This window comes from Gopherus flavomarginatus, chromosome 16, assembly GCF_025201925.1.
Source record: "Gopherus flavomarginatus isolate rGopFla2 chromosome 16, rGopFla2.mat.asm, whole genome shotgun sequence".
Classification (NCBI taxonomy): domain Eukaryota; kingdom Metazoa; phylum Chordata; order Testudines; family Testudinidae; genus Gopherus; species Gopherus flavomarginatus.
Genome location: NC_066632.1, coordinates 26,472,897 through 26,482,281, shown reverse-complemented (window position 1 = coordinate 26,482,281; position 9,385 = coordinate 26,472,897).

Sequence of the window (9,385 nt, the reverse complement as noted above, 5' to 3'; positions counted from 1 at the left end):
CATTACGATCTGAATATTTCCCAATTACTAAACAGGTGTCAACCAATTAATCTGACAAGCCAGTGGGTTTTAATCATTCTTATGCTTATCTTTAAAATCAATGTATGTTATTCCCCATGTCTGATCTCGTGTGGCGGTTCCTGTTCCTCCTGAAAAAACCTTCCGGTGCATATCTAGCTAGCTACCCCAGACAGACCCATCTGTCTAGCTCTGTATCTAGCTACCCCCAGACAGACCCCTCCATGGGTCATCTAGCGCATGGTTTTGGCCAGCATAGGTGTTAAACGTGTCTTGCTCCACGGCAGACTGTGTGAAACCACACTACGACCCTATCAGCAACAGCCATCCTGGGAAAGGCTCCTGTGCTTGACAACTGTTGTTAGTCAAGGTGGCTGTTCGCAGGGTTGGCGCTCCAGAAACCTGCCTCTCTTTAACCCAAAGGGGCTTTCAGGGTGAAGTTAAAAGCTTTGAAAACTACAGTTCACAATGGCAACACAAAACCAGACCTGTCTTCTTTTGGGAGCAAGTCTGCGTAGTGGTTAGAGCAAGGGACTGACCATCAGCGATCTAGGCTCTAGTCCCAACTCTGCCAGTGACTCACTTGGGCAAATCACTTCCTCTCACTGTGCCTCAGTTTCCCCGTGGGGTTTGCAAGGGAGTTGTGGCACTTAACTCACCATTCTTCGGAGCTCTCAGGAGAGGAGCACAAGAGGTGGGCTGAGGAGATTTGTGCTACTCCCCTCCCCTCCCTTTCCCCTGTGCTGTGAGCTTTCAAGGTGAGAGAGCTTTGCAGAGGAAAGCTCAGTTAGATCTGGTCTGGGGGCAGAGCCCAGTGCCAGGGGAGACGCAGGCTTTGTGTGCCAGCCTCCAAAGGCCTTTTCGGTCCTGGCTGGACTCTCATTTCTACCCAGTGAAAACACAGCTCAGCCTTGCACTGTGTATGGACCATGCAGGGTTGGTCGGGTTAAAACTCAGCTCTGGATCTGGCCACAGGAACTAACCACGTCTGAGCCATGTCCCTGAAGCAGGTCACAAGGCTGCCAAGTCTTGGGAAGGGCGGTGAGTGGGCTGGGCGCTGGCGTGGGCCCAGGTCTCTGTCCCCTGAGAGTGGGGCTAACCCCTCCCTGCCCAGCTGGACGCACAGCACGGGGAGAGGGTCAGCACGGCAGCGAGCAGGGCACGGCAGCGAGCAGGGCGGGGGGGACCACAGGCCTAGGTAGACACATTAGAGCAGGGGCTGCTGGGACCCCAATAAACATGGTCTGGCCCCAGCCATGCTGCGAGGTGTGAGCCGGGTTGGATCCGGGTCCCTCGATGCAGCAGAAATCACCGCTCAGCCCGTCCACTGAGAGGGGCCACTGGAAAGGTCTCAGATCCCCTTCTCCACCTTCATAGAGCCTGTCAGAAAGACAGTCCCCACGCGCCCCCCCCCCCAGCATAGCATGACAGGGGACAATCAGAGAGGGTCTCGCCAGACCCCCCCTCACAGAATGGAACAAGGCAGCCCCGCTCTGATCTCCTGTAAGAGCTGCTGACATCAGGGGTCGGCCTGAGAGCAGGAGGGAGACCCCCTCACCCATGCCCGGCCATGCCCCCATCGCTCTGGTTTCCTACGAGGCTGCTCCTGGTCCCCTCACAAAGTGCTGGACAAAGGGGCTGTGCAGCTGCAGAACAACTCCCTCCCCTGCATCCCCCTCTCCCTCTCCCTTTGTCTGTCCCTCTCTCCCCTCCCCAGGCCCTGCGGCAGGGAAGGAGGCGCCCGCGGTTTGGGAGGGGTCTGTGCGCCAGCTGGCTGCTCCGGGGATCTCCCAGGCAGACACGTGGACAGTCGCTCCCCTCCCCAGGGGGACCCACCCGCTGCCCCTCTCGTCCCTTCCCCAAAGGCCGGGCGGGTGGCAGCGCTTCCAGGGTGGTTCTGCCCTGCAGCTGGGCTGGGCTGACCGGTCGGTTGGGGGCCATCGCTGAGCTCGGGGGGCTCCATTGCCTGTGGGAGACCTTCCGCCAGCCGGGGCCAGCAGCCTGGGCAACGCCCTGTCACTCAGGCCGGCTGCTGGCGAGGCCAGGCAGGGAGAGACGGCACGGCCGGCCGCAGGATGCCCCGGGTCTGAGCTCTGCCTCCCACGCTGTCTCTCTCCCTGCACCCCATGCGCTGGGGATGAGTCATTTCCTGGCAGAGGAGCCCAATGCGCCTTGTCTCTGTGTCTCCCCTCGCAGACGGTTTCCAGCATTTCTGATCCAGGCAGATACCGACGTGACCGTGACACAGAAAACGTCTCAGGGAGCAGGACTCCAGCCTCAGCATTGGGGTCTGGCTGGGAAGCTGGGGGTGGCGGGGTGGCTCTGGGTTTGCAGTTCAGGCAGCTCCCCTGCAAAACACATCACCTGCCCCGACCGACTGACCGCTTACCCCTCGGCCATCCCCACTGCAGAGCCTGACTCCACCACGACTTCCCGCCCAGCCAAGGGAAGGCAGATTAAAGCCAAAGCTCCTTTGACCCTGGGGATCTGGACACTGGGAGCTGAGGCAACCTGGGCAGAGCAGCGAGCAGCCAAGCACCAAACCCAGCCCTCCCTGGCCTAAGCCAGTGCGAGAGGCTGGGCGATGCCCCCAGCAGGCCCCCTAGATCTCTCTGGGGTGGGGGCAGCAAGGAAGAGTCTGTCTGAGGAGGGAGAATAGGAGCAGGGTCATGGGTGGGGGAGTCCAGCGTCGTCCTGGGGAGGCGAAAGGCTGATGCCGGCTCCTTGCGGCTACCCACCGGCGGGGGGGGGGGGGTGCTGCAGACGTGGGCTCTCTGGAAGGGGAGAGGAGGAGGAGCTGAAGACCGCATTGCGGCAAAGCCGGGGATAGAAGGAGGGGGAGAGAGGACCAAGAGGAAGCAGCAGCTGCAGCACCAGCCCCCCTTCCTCGCACACAGAGGGACGGCGAGTGCCAGAATGAACGGGCCAGTGACAGCTCTCCCGGGCTCTCTCACACCTCCCGCTCCCCAAAGGCCCCGCAGCTGAAAGCAAAGCCGTACCCGGGCACATTTTCCGCCTGTTACTTTTGCACAAACGGCCGAGCCCTCCCCGTAGACGCATGAAATCCCCTGTCTGCCACCAGTGCCCGAGAGCAGCTGCTCCAGCCTGGGCCCATCTCAGCAGGACGCTCGGGGCCGGCGCGCCCCTCACAGGTATAGGCCGTGTTTGCAGTTCAGATGCATGGGGGGCTGGGCCATGGCAGGTCCACTAGGGTGGGGGTGTTAGAAACGCTCCCTTCGGTGGCTATTATGGGATGTGCATGGCAGCTGCAGCCTGGCCCAGGCCCCTCTTGTGCTGGGCTGGGCACTTCATGGACGCAGACCAGCAAGCCAGTCCCTGCCCTGAGAACTCACGTCTGTGCAACGCTTTGCAAGTGGACAAGGCTAATTATCAATGGAGATGGGCCCGATCCCCAGAACCCAACCCCCTGCCCAGTGGTTTGGGGTGCTCAGACTCCAGTCCCAGCTCTGACTAGTCTTTCCTTCATGCCAAGCCCCCAGGCCAATGCCCTCTCTCCCCATGCTGCAGGGTCTGGGGGCTGAGGGTCGTGGTGCTCACCAGGGTGGTTACGTCCACTGCTCCAGGCTGCAGCTGCACAGCTCTGAGCACGGGGGTGCTGAGAACAGGACTGGGCCCTGGCGGGAGGGGGCTGAGCTTTCCCAGAGGTCTGGCTGCTTAGGTAAAGTTCAACCCCATCCTGCTGCTGTGGATTGAAGTGCCAGGGCTGCCCGGGGGGGGCAAGTGGGGCAATTTGACCCAGGCCCTGGGCCCCATAGGGGCCCCGCGAGCCCTGGCCCAGCAGTGGTCCAGGTCTTCAGCTGGCGTTTCGGCAGCAGGGGGCCCTTCAGTGTTGCTGAAGACGCGGAGTGACTGAAGGGCCCCTCACCGCCGAAATACCGAAGACCCAGACTGCCGCCAGGTGAGTACAAGCACCACGGCTGCCCTGCTTTGCCCCAGGCCCCCTGAATCCTCTGGACGGCCCTGTGAAGTGCAGCCAGCCTCTGCCCCCCCAGGAGCTTTGCAGGTGTCACTGGAACTCAGAGTAGGGCTGCCACCTCTGGGATGTCCGAGTAAACTGGAGCTGCCAAACTGGACAGCTGACAGCAGGCAGTGAGCTCCCGGACAGATTTCCCAGGACCTGGACAGGTGGCGCCTGCCCCCAAACTCAGCTCCCACCCATGTGAGCCAAAGGAGATTCTCCATTAGCTCCCAGCAGTGCCGGGCCTATGTCACACAGGAAAGCGGCTCTGATTCTGTCTAGCAGAGGCAGTGCTGCACTAACCCCTTCAGGACAATATTCAAAGGTTTCTTTCAACACAAGCTCAAATTCCTCCTCCGAACATGGCGACTATCTACGGCTGCCACCCACAGGGCCTTAAAGGAGGACAACATGCTGAGTAGGATGCATGCACACTGCAGGTCCCCGGGCCTCGGCGGGTCTCACTTCGCTTTCACTGAGCCACCGGGGGGGCCTGAGCTCTTCCGAAAATCTTTCTCCTCATCTGTCTGCGCTTCAGTTTGTCCAACTGGAAACCGGATAAAACAAACCCACTAGCCTCCCTCCCTGGCCCTGTAAAGTCCAGACGGGCTCCCGGTGGGCGTGCACCCTGCGGGTGAGACACCAGAGACGACTGCATTTTCCTGTGTTGGGGGGAGGAGGGATTCCTGCGTGTGTCACTTGTAAAGCGCTGGCTGCACCATGCCAGGCTCGGTGTTTGCGCTGGCGAGCTCCGGACGGCCTGTCTCATGCAGCCACCCCGGGCAGGGTAACGCAGAGTCCCAAACACTGACCCCCGCCTGGTGCTCGCCCGCATCCTGGGCCTGCGGAACCCCAGGCCTCTGGCAAGGGGAAAATTTAGCTGTGGCGCCACCTGCTGGGAGCAACGCGACCCAACAGCACAGAGGCAGGGCGGGGGCCTGTCCCCGAGGAGACTCGCACCCGGGCACTGGCAGCTGCTTGGCCATTCAGCAGGGAAAGACCCCGGGACAAAGTCTGCTCCTGGGTGACCTCCGGGTAAAGCCGAGGGGGTTTCCAGCAGGGAAACAAGGGCTGGGCTGCCAGGCCAGCTGAACAGCGCTGCTCTGGGTCACACCCCGACACGGGCTGGAACTCGGGGTGCTTCAAGGGCTCTCGGCTGTACAGATTGTTCCAGCAGCGCCCCGCACCCGGCCGACGGGGTGAAACCAACCTCATTGGTGGGAGTGGAGGGGGCCGAAGTGCAGAATTTGGCCAGTTCTCAGGCTTGGCAGGCGCTGCGAGTTGCTGAGCGTCCCCGAAGAGCCATCCTGTGGCACTAAGGCACCACCATCAAAATCTGCCAGCTATGACAGTCCCTCCGTCCAGGCCAGGCGTGGGGCTCGGAGGCCTGGCTGCCCGGCTGGAGGGTGGCAGGGGATCGATCCCGTGGGATGGTGGGAGGGGTGTAAGGTACTGGAGGGCATGTGTTCCCATCCCCACAACCAGTCACAGCCAGGCTGCGGCCTGGGGAAACCCACTGAATGGGGTGCAGGAAGAGGCCTGAATGGTACCTCTTCTGGGGACGAACAGGACATCAGCCTCTAAGACCTTTCCCAGCCCCTGGCTTTCAGGGGTGGCCTGATCGTTACAGCCCCCCAACCCCCTCCCTCAGGGCGAGGTGTAACCCCAGCCGAGGAGAATGATCTTTTCCCCCCATACCCCTGCCAATTCCTTCTGCGTCCTGGTGCAAACCCAGCAGGAGCTGAGCTCAGGAAGGGCCGGAGCTGGAGAGAAACAGCAACAGTAGGGTCAGCTTGAGGGGGCAAGCAAAGGGGACCCCAGGGGCTGCTCTAACTTACCTCACCCCACCCAAGCTGCTCCCAGCACCCGCCTATGCCCGGAGGTCAGGCAGGAGGGAGAGGGCACAGGGCCATTTGTGAACAGAGCCAGCCTTTGGCTTTATTCGGCTGGCTGGCAAGTGAACGCCAGTACACCAAGGGTTACAATTTGCAGCGAAAAGCAGGGAGGGGGCATGCTAATGTCACTGCCCTATTTTCAGATGTTCCCAGCATGACTGAGAGCCCCCTCCACCCCCGCCAGTGCCCCACCTGGAGAGGGGGCAGTGAGCTCCCAGGGGACTGTCACCGGGCAAGCTGCTGCCCTCCCACTCCTCTCGCCTGCCAGCACCCCCTCTCCGCGCTGTGACTTCCTCTTTTCCAGCCTGTTTCTCCTCTCTAATTCCTGTTTTGATTTAACATTGGTTTTCCTTTCCTCCCCACTGCCGGCCTATCCAGCCTGCCGAGCCCGGAACACTGGCCCCGCCAGAGCTCAGATAACGACAGCATGGCCCCGCATCCAGGGACTGGCTGGGCGGGTCGGTGGCAGGTTCTCACCCTGTCTGACCCTACGCTTGGCCCCCGCGCTCGTGGCTCATACAGGGATGTCTTGGTCCCTTTACCAATGGGGAGACCCGACACCCCCCAGGGCCTCGTCCGGACTCTCAGCCCTTGGAGTGAAAATGAGGCCAGAGCTGGGGCGAACTGAACCATGGCTTGAGTGACCCATGGTGACAAGGCGCCGGTCTGGAGCTGCCACCGCCAGCTTCTCCCGCTGGGATATGGGCTCGCAAGCGGGGGGGGTTGTGCAAACCCTTTCCGAGAGGAACAGCCCTAGATGGATGGGGCAGGTAGAGCAAGTCAACCCCCGCCCCCAACCGTGTGTCCCACACCCGGCCTGAAGAGACCCTCGCCTAGGGCTGGTCCTGAGATGGTCCCGAAGGGGCCTTAAATGGGGGGAGCCCATACAGAGCTGCAACGGGGCTGGCCCTGCTCCTGGCACATGGCTCAGACAGTGGATCAGGGGCATGGCCGAAGTCCCACAGGTGGGGAGGGGGGCACAGGGAGCAGAATGAGAAATGGAGGGGCCTGGAGGGGCCAGCGCCTGCCGGGCCCCACAGAATAGGGAATCCCACAGTCCAGGACGGGAGAACTGAGAATTGGGGTCTGCCTTGCTCTTGGCCTCTGTGCTGACATGGCAAACGGCCGTTGTTTCCAGTCCTGTTGGGAGGTGGGCCGAGACCCCCCGCCACTCATTTAACGTGGGACCCCAAACAGCTGCCACCAGGTGACAACTTGCAGTCACCAGCCGCCTTGGCCAGACCTGCCTTGGGGAGCCAGGTGTCCCGTTCCCAGTGGCCGAGGGGGTCCAGTGCCTGGGTGATGCCATTGCAGCATTAGATCTGGCACTCGCCTGCCTTGAGGTTACTGCTTTAGTGGAGAAGAAGATTCAGTTCCTGTCTTGATGAGCTGCCTTTGTCCCACCCCCAGCCTGCTACCTGGTTTTTCCCTCAGGAAACCCCCCAGGATCCCACTGTTAAAATGGCTCAGTCATTCATTCTTCTGACTCACTAGCCCAAGTTCCCCAGGTAGCTGTGACTGACCCATACCCTGGAACATCCCACAGACGGAATTGCTTGGGGCAAGTGGCCTTGGCTTTCACAAGAGATGCCCAGAACCCGCAGTGTCCTGGCCATGCTGGTGCCAGGCGGATAGCGAGACAAGGTGTGTGTGTGGGGGGGTGTAATGCCTCTGACTGGCCCAGCTTTGAGCACAAAGGTGGAAAGAAAGCCAGGTTCCCTCCAGTGACGCGTGTTCTGCAGGCTGCAATCTCTCCTTGTTCCCACTCCCTCGCCCCACAGCGCGCTCCCCGCTGGGCCAGCCGGGGAGGGGAGAAGGGTGCTGAGTTCAAAGCTGGACTCTGACACAGGCTGGGTGCTGGAGCCCTGGGGCAGCCACTGGTCTGTCTGGGCCCTGGGGGTAACACTGGCCCCCTAGGGAGTCACCAGGGGCTGAGCTGAGCACTGTTCTGCTAACCCTTTGCCCCCGCTGCTCGGCGGCGGGCACCCGACAGGTTAAACAGGCAGCAGAGCTAGAAACTCCAAGCAGGGGCAGCCACACGAGCCGGGCATCCTGGTGGGCAGGGGGCAGGCGGAAAAGCGCAGCAGGGGATCCTACTTGGGCAGAATGTGTGCAAGGCCGGGCAGCCTGGCCTGCCATCCTGGCAGAGCCAGGGCGAGGGAAATGCCTCGAAAGCCAGGCCTGGGCTTCTGGTGTTTCGCTTGGGGGCGCAGGCTGATCTGGAGCCCGTGCACCAGGTCGCTGCCCCCATGAACAGGGTCAGCGCTGGCCTGCAAAGCCAGGTCGCTCAGGCCCTGTCCACGCTAGAGACTTCTCAGACCCCCGTACGCACCCCCACAGGGTCCTCGCCTGCCCACAGCACCCCCCAGCCAGGCTGCAGACCGAGGGCGATGCCACGTCGCATGTCGCTGGGGCTCTGTGCCCACAGACCCCTCCGCTCCCCCCAGGCGGCAGGTGACCCCTCGTTACAGGGGAGCACCCTAGGAGAAGGGGGACTGTTCAGAGCGAGCTCCCCAGCAACACCTGTGGTCCCACCCCATCGCCCTTCTCTCAGGCCCTTCCTGTGATCTGCTGCCCGCTGCCTCTGCTGTCCTCACCTCCGCAGGGAGGTGCTGCCTGGTCCAGCCCCCTCCTCACTCACTGAACACTCAACTACCAGAACTACTCACTTCCTTCTGCACCCCACCTCCACAATCCATTGCCCATCTCCCCCACTCCTGTTTCCCCCAGCCCATCCCCCACTCCCATGTCTCTCCCAGCCCATCCCACACCTGTCCCTCCAACCAACCCCCCACCCTGAGTCTCTCCCACCCCATCCTGCACTCCCATGTTTCCCCCACCCCACCCCGGACCCCGTGTGTCTCCCTACCCCATGTCTCCCCCAGGCCCCCCCCTTGTCTCCCCCAGGCCCTCTCTCACTCCCCATGTCCCCACAGCCCCTCCTGCATCTCCCCACCCCCAGGCCTCCTAGGGTTGCCAATTGTGGCAGGACACATTTCTGGAGGTTTCTTCACGACATAATCTTTAATTAAAGATTAATCTTTAATACCTGGACACTCCAGGGCAATCCTGGAGGGCTGGCAACCATAATGCTTCTCCATTGCATCCCCCACCCCCATGTCTCCCCCAGCTCATCCCTCATCTCTGCCATCCTCCATGTCTCCCCCAGCCTATCCCCCACCCCCATGGTTCCCCAGCCCATCCCCCATTGCTGCCACCCCGCTCCCCCGGTTCCCCATCTCTGCCACCCCAGGCCTCCCCCAGCCCATCACCCTCCTCAATGTCTCCCCCAGAACATCCCCCATTGCTGCCACCCCCCATGGTTCCCCATCTCTGCCAGCCCCAGGCCTCCCCAATCCCATCCCCCACCCCCATGTCTCCCCCAGCTCATCCCCGACCTCCGCCCCCCCACATGGTTCCCCATCTCTGCCAGCCCCAGGCCTCCCCAATCCCATCCCCCACCCCATGTCTCCCTCAGCCCATCCCCCATCTC